Source organism: Castor canadensis, chromosome 4 (assembly GCF_047511655.1).
Source record: "Castor canadensis chromosome 4, mCasCan1.hap1v2, whole genome shotgun sequence".
Classification (NCBI taxonomy): Eukaryota; Metazoa; Chordata; class Mammalia; order Rodentia; family Castoridae; genus Castor; species Castor canadensis.
The window spans coordinates 39,189,239-39,196,132 of NC_133389.1; positions in this window are offsets into that span (position 1 = coordinate 39,189,239).

Genomic DNA, 6,894 nt, shown 5'->3' on the forward strand with positions numbered 1-6,894 from the left:
CATTAACAGAATGGCTTGTGACATACAGCAGGGCCTTCCTGACCCTCAGTCCCTGCAGCTACAGAAAATGACACCTCCAGTCTGATCATCCAAGGAAACTCCCTTTCCTGACGTGGGAGGAGTTGATGACACGTAGCCCAGGCTCCAAAAGCTAATGACACATGACCGGTTTTCTAGTACTGACCATGTCTGTGTCTGCAAACCTCGGTAAAAGCTTGACATCCCAGCATTTCCAGGGCAATGCCCCTTCCTGAACCTGCCAACCCTCCCATTTGGAGAGTGCACTCTTTTTGTTTGGTTGGTTTTGTTTTATTAGCATATAATATTTGTATAGAGAAATACATTGTGATATTTACATATGTGCTACAATATATCTTAGTTAGTTTTACCCTCTCCTTGGTTCTTCCTCTTGGACTCCTCCCCCTTCTTAGAACAATTTTGACAGGTTTCATTCTTCTGTTTTCATATTTGAATACAAAATACATCCACCATATTCACACTAATTCTCCTTTTCCTTATGCCCACCCCTTACACACACACACACACACACACACACACACACACACACACACACACACACACACACACACACACACTTGCGCGCGTGTGCACGGTATCCACTCCCAGAAGAGACCTGTTTTATGGAGGGTGTACTTTTGCTTTGCTTTCACTCTGTTTTGAATTTATAAGCCTGCTCCTGCTTAAGTCTCCTCTGTGTCCGTCCTTAAATTCTTTCTCTGATGAGACTAGAACTTTCTGACCCTGGATCCAGTGACCCGAGCATATTTTGGCAAACCAAGCCAAGAAACTCTAGGAGACCCCTACTTAGGAGCAAGTGACTTTATTTTCCTGATACTGGGAAGGAAATCCACCTTCTTAATTTTACTCTGTCTTTCTGGACTATTATTATCTTGCAAAACTTGCACAACATGGAGGTTTCCTTCCCCTCTCTTCTCATTGGTAACCAAATCCTTACCATCAGTTTGGACATCCTTGGAACCACAGAAAGGTGGTCTCTTTGAACACTGTGAGAACATAAGGGGACTGTTATGTTTGAATAGTGCTGAATCCAGAGTGGTTTGGGTACAACACCCTCAAAAGCCATGACTGTTCTTACCTGCTGCTTACTGCCTTGCAAAGGAACAGAAGCCACTGTATGCTAGCCACCCCAGTGGGGGTGGGGGGAGTGTGGAGGGCAGTGTGTCCTTCACTATGACCTATAAAGGATGGGAGCAGGATGTTTTATCCAATAGTGTTTTTATCATCCAGTGCCACATCCCAAGGAACTCCATAGGTGGAAGGGGAAGGGAAGAGCCTGGTCCTTTAGAAGGTAAATCTATTATAGTCTTTTTTTTAATTTTTGCAGTACTGGGGCTTAAACTCAGGGCTTTCACCTTGAGCCACTCCACCAGCCCTTTTTTTTTTTTTTTTTTTTTGTGATGGGTTTTTTCAAGATAGGGTCTTGCAAACTGTTTGCCTGAGCTGACTTCAAACTGTGATCCTCCTGATCTCTGCCTCTTGAGTAGCTAGGATTACAGGCCACCAGTGCCCGGGCACTATAGTTTTTATCAGTGACTTAAGAAAATATTTAGACAATATGAGAAAGCTACATATCTAATAATTTCTGATTTGGTTTGAAACATTTTTCTATGCAGTCATAAAAGGAATGAATGTCATTCCCTTCCTAGAACTCATTGGGTTATCTGACAGCATAATAAACACCCTGAAAACTTTCCAGACTGGAAATGCCCTGACAGCACATGCCATGTTTAAGACTGCAAGCCCTGCCCACTAACCCTGACCTTTGGAGGTGCTGCCTTCACTGTTTTTTTGTTGTTTTTTTTTAATTTTTATTTTATTCATATGTGCATACAATGTTTGAGTAATTTCTCCCCCCTTCCCCTACCCCCTCCCTTACCCGCCCTTCACTGTTACGTATTTGCACAATCATGGCTACATGTCTACACCACCATCTGCTGCCCAGTGTCTGCAGCACAAAAGGAAAGAAACCAAGTAGCTCATTACAGAGAAAATAAAATACACAAAGGATAGACTCATTGAAAAACTACTAGAAACCAAAGAAAAGTTTCAAGAAAAATAGTGAGGTGAGGGGGCTGGTGAAGTGGCTCAAGCAATAGAGTACCTGCCTAGCAAGTTCGAGCCCTGAGTTCAAACTCCAGTACTGCCAAAAAAAGGGGGGGAGGCTGGGAACATACCTCTGTGGTAGAGTGCTTACCTAGCATGTGCAAGGCCGTGGGCTCAATCCCCAGCACTTCAAAATTTTAAAAAGATGTGTGGAATAGGGTGCTGTATAGAAATTCCTGCTCTGTAATCCTCTGGAGACTGGGCAAAGATACATATGTCCAGTTTCTTTTTTTTTTTTAGTTAGTTGCCTAAATATACCAGTTTGCTGAGGGTTAAATAACTAAAATAAGCCAGGTGCCAGTGACTATATCCAGCTACTTATGACTATAATCCAGCTACTTATAACTATAATCCAGCTACTTGGGAGACTGAGATCTGGAGGATTTTGGTTGGAGACCAGCTAGGACAGGGAGTTCGAAAGACCCCATTTCAACCAACAGCTGGGCAGGTGCCTGTCATCCTAAATTGTGAGGGAGGCTGAGATCAGGAGGGTTGTGGTTCCAGGTCAGCCCAGACAAAAAAAGTTTTAAGACCCCATCTTAACAGAGAAAGCTGGACATGGTGGTACACACCTATCATCCCAGCTACTGTGGGAAGCATAAAAAAGGAGGATAAGAGTCCAGGCCAGTCTAGGGAAAAAACCAGAGCCTCTCTCCAAAATGAAAGGGGCTTGGAGGCATGGTTCAAGTGGTAGAGTACTTGCCTACCAAGTGCAAAGCCTCGAATTCAAGCCCCAGCACCACCAAAAAAACAAAAACAAAAAAAGCACAATTAAGATAACTTTGGAAAGTTAAATATTGCTAGAAAAATTGGGGGTTATTTATTTTTGTTTGGGGCGGTACCAGGATTTTGCACAAAAGTGCTCATCTACTTGAGCCACACCTCCTGCTTCCTTTTTGCTTTTAGGTTATTTTTTGGGGTATAGTTTTTATTTCTATTTTTTAAAGTTATTTTTGTAGATAGGGTCTCACTTTTTGCTGGGACTGAGATCTCAGGTGTGTGCCACTATGCTCAGCTTGTTGGCTGAGATAAAGTCTTACTAAATTTTTGCCTGCACTGGCCTCAAACCATGATCTTCTCGTAGCTGGGATTACAGACATGAGCCACCACACCTGGCTGAAAAAAATTGCTGCCTTTTCAAAGTAAGGAATGAGTCCAGTATAAGAATTTCACAATAAGCAATAAGCAGGGGTTAATGTCTTAGAAGTCAGGTTTCCCTTTACAGTAACTCAGAATCATCTTTGCTTTCTGCTCTCCTGCCAGCTGAGGCAGTCAGCTCCTGGAGTAACTAATGTGGCCTACAGACAAGACTTTTACTGGAACTCAATCTTTAGTCATTTATTCAGGCTTTAATTGCATTCAGTCCTCTGTGTATAGACAAATTTGCACCATCCAAACTGCCATGACTAGGAGGGCATTTAGTCCTTCTATAAGACTTACCTCAGTTATGATATAGACCTGATAGGAAGAAAGAATAAAAATTTGGCCCAATATTTGTAAATAAGATGTACTGGCTGTTTGCAAATGAAAAATGGCAACCTTAAAAATAGTTTTCACCTGAAGCTTTTCAAAATCACATTTTTAAAAGCAAATATATAGCAATTAGTAATTTCTCAAACTTGTGAAAAAAAAGGAATGGATGATAAATATGAATTGAGTGGTCATGGAAAAAGATGCAGATGAACTTTCATTGTATAAAATGTTACGTAAGCCAGGTACTGGGTGCTCAGTTGCTCACCTCTGTAATTCTAGGACTTGGGAGGCTGAAATCACAAGGATGGTGGTTTGAGGCCAGCCCAGGCAAATAGTTTGAGATCATATCTCCAAAATAGCCAGAGCAAAATGAACCAGAAGTGTGGCTTATGTTGTAGAATGCCTGATTTGAGAGTACTAAGCTCCCAGATCCCACCCCCCCAAACACAAAGGTTATGTATTACAGGATTTCAATCTCATAAGAGAAAGCACAGTTTAAAAATATAATTGTCTACAGCATGAATAAACCTTTAAAACATTATGCTACATGGAACAAGCCAGACACTAAAGACAAGAACAAATATTGTGGTTATGCTTTTTTTGTTATTATTAAAAATAAGTTCTTAACCAGGTGTGATGGTGTACTCTTATCATCCCAGCATTTGGGAAGCTGAGGCAGGAGGATTGTGAGATCCAGACCAGCCTGGGCTACATAGTGAGACCCTGACAAAAACAAAGAAACTCTTCACTCTCACCTTTTTTTTTTCTCTCTCGCTCTAATGGGGTTTGAACTCAGGGCCTATACCTTGAGCCACTCCACCAGCTCATTTTTTCATGAGTGATGTTTTTTTTCAAGATAGGTTCTCATCAACTTTTTGCAAGGCTTCGATTTAAACTGTGATCCTCCTGATCTCTGTCTACTGAGTCGCTAGAATTGCACCCAGCGAAGACCCATGTTCTTTGTTTGTTTGGTTTTTTTGTTGTTTTTTAGAGGAACTGGAGCTTGAACTCAGGGCCTCAAACTTGCTAGGCAGGTGCTCTACCACTTGAGCCACTCTGCCAGCCCTGCACTGCAAACATTTAGCAAATGGGAACTGCTTAAGAAGTGAAATATATATATATATATATAATTAAAGAAATAATATAAAATATATTATTATTTCATACACACAAACATACCCCTCCAACCCTCATAACAGCTCCACAATATAGACTCGACTAGTGGTATATTGCAGATGAGGAAAATGAAGGTTAACTGGTTCAGTGAAATTCCCAGAGCCAATTTTTTTTCTTTTTTAAAAATTTTATTATATCATTTTTTACATTTACTTACATGTGTGTACATTATTTGGGCCACCCCACCCCTCCTTCCACCTGCCTCCAGGCAGAAGCTGTTCCACCCTTTGTTCTCCTTTTTGTTGAAGAAAAAACATAAAAGATAAAAAGAAAAACATAGCATATTTGCTAGTTTGAGATGAAGATAGCTATACAGGTCCCAGAGCTAACTGATGCCACAAATGAGGCTGTCTATCAGTCTCCAAAGCTGAAAACTGAGAATTTAAATTGGGCCTCCCTATGCAAAAAGAAATTTCCCAAGTTGATGTTTGATGTTCTTTTTCCTCATGCTTTTTGTGGGGTAGAACTCCACCACTGGAGATGCAACACATGTCCTGAGTGAGGGGTTGACTGGTCCTGGTTTTATCACTCTTCAACTCACAGGAAAGCCCATGGTTCTGGACAGAGAGGCATGAAGCTGCTGTGTGATACACCTGCCAAACAGGCTGGACTTGCTGGGCTTCACCATAAAATGCCAGGCTTTGAATAAAGGAAAATCATCCTGGTGCTCCAAGACTTGGCTCAACAATCCTAATCATTTTAGAGAAACACTGCCAAAGGAAACTGTTCCCAGATGTGAAGCCAACATCGAAAGAGACGTGCAAGCCTTTCATTCAGCTAATCCACATTGAACTTCTACTATGATCAGTGCCTGTTCTTACAGTGTTTTGGTGGTTTTTTGTTTTTGTTTTTGGTTTTTTTTGGCAGTGCTGAGGTTTGAACTCAGGGCCCCACACTTCTAGGCAGGCACTCTACCACTCGACCCACTCCACCAGCCTAAGTGTTTTATTAATTATCAAAATAAACCCAAATCCCTGCCCTCATAAAGCTTTTGTCTAGTAAGAATAGGCAGACAGGAAATAAGAATAATGGACAAATTATGTAGTGTTTTAGAAACTGATATATATATATATATATAATATATATATATATATATATATATATTTTTTTTTTAATTATTAGCCAGGTGCTGGTGGCTTGTGCCTGTAATCCTAGCTACTCAGGAGGCAGAGATCAGGAGGATCGCAGTTTGAAGCCAGCCCAGGCAAAGAGTTCACTAGATCCTGTCTTGAAAAAACCCAACATACACACATACGCACACACAGAAAAGACAAAAAAGGGCTGGATTCAAGCCCCAGTACTCCATATATATGTTGTTCCTGAAAATAAAAGGCCCTAAGAAGATTTTGCTAATTCTAATAGTCAATTCTCAGACATCATGTTATCAATCTATAGCAGAATTCAATAAATGACAATTGATGAGTCCTTTCTTCAAATGCATTTTTTTAGGGGTTCTAAGATTCTACACTACTGGTTTACACACACACACACACACACACACACAACTCAAGTGCTCTACCACTTGAACCATTCTTCTACCTCCTTTGGATATTTTGAACTCATCTGCTCTGGCAGATGAGAAAGTCATTCCTGACTTCATCAGTCTGTATACCCCTGCCTGGTGATCTCATCCAGTCTCTTAACTTTAGGTTCTATTGTCTATAGCCAAACTCCCATGGTTATAACTCAACATGTCCATTTAGCATTGGAAATTTCATATGATTTTTTTTCTGTTTCTCCCCTTAAATCCTTGTCTTCCCACTGTCTTCTCTGACTCAGCTAATAGTAACTTCAGCCTCCCAGTGTTAGCTGGGGCTGTAAACCTGAACATTTTCTTTGACTCTTCCTTCTCTCTCTTACCCCTGTCTCCATATCAGTAAATCTGGCTGTTCTACTTTCAAGCTATATCCAGAGTGGGGCACCAGTGGCTTACACCTACAATCCTAGCTACTTGGATCATTGTTTGAGGCCAGCAAGGGCAAATAGTTTGTGAGACCCCATCACCAAAATAACCAGAGAAAAATGAACTAGAGGTGTGTGTCTCAAGTGGTAGATAGAGCACATGCTTTGCAAACAGGAAGCCCTTTGTTCAAATCCCAA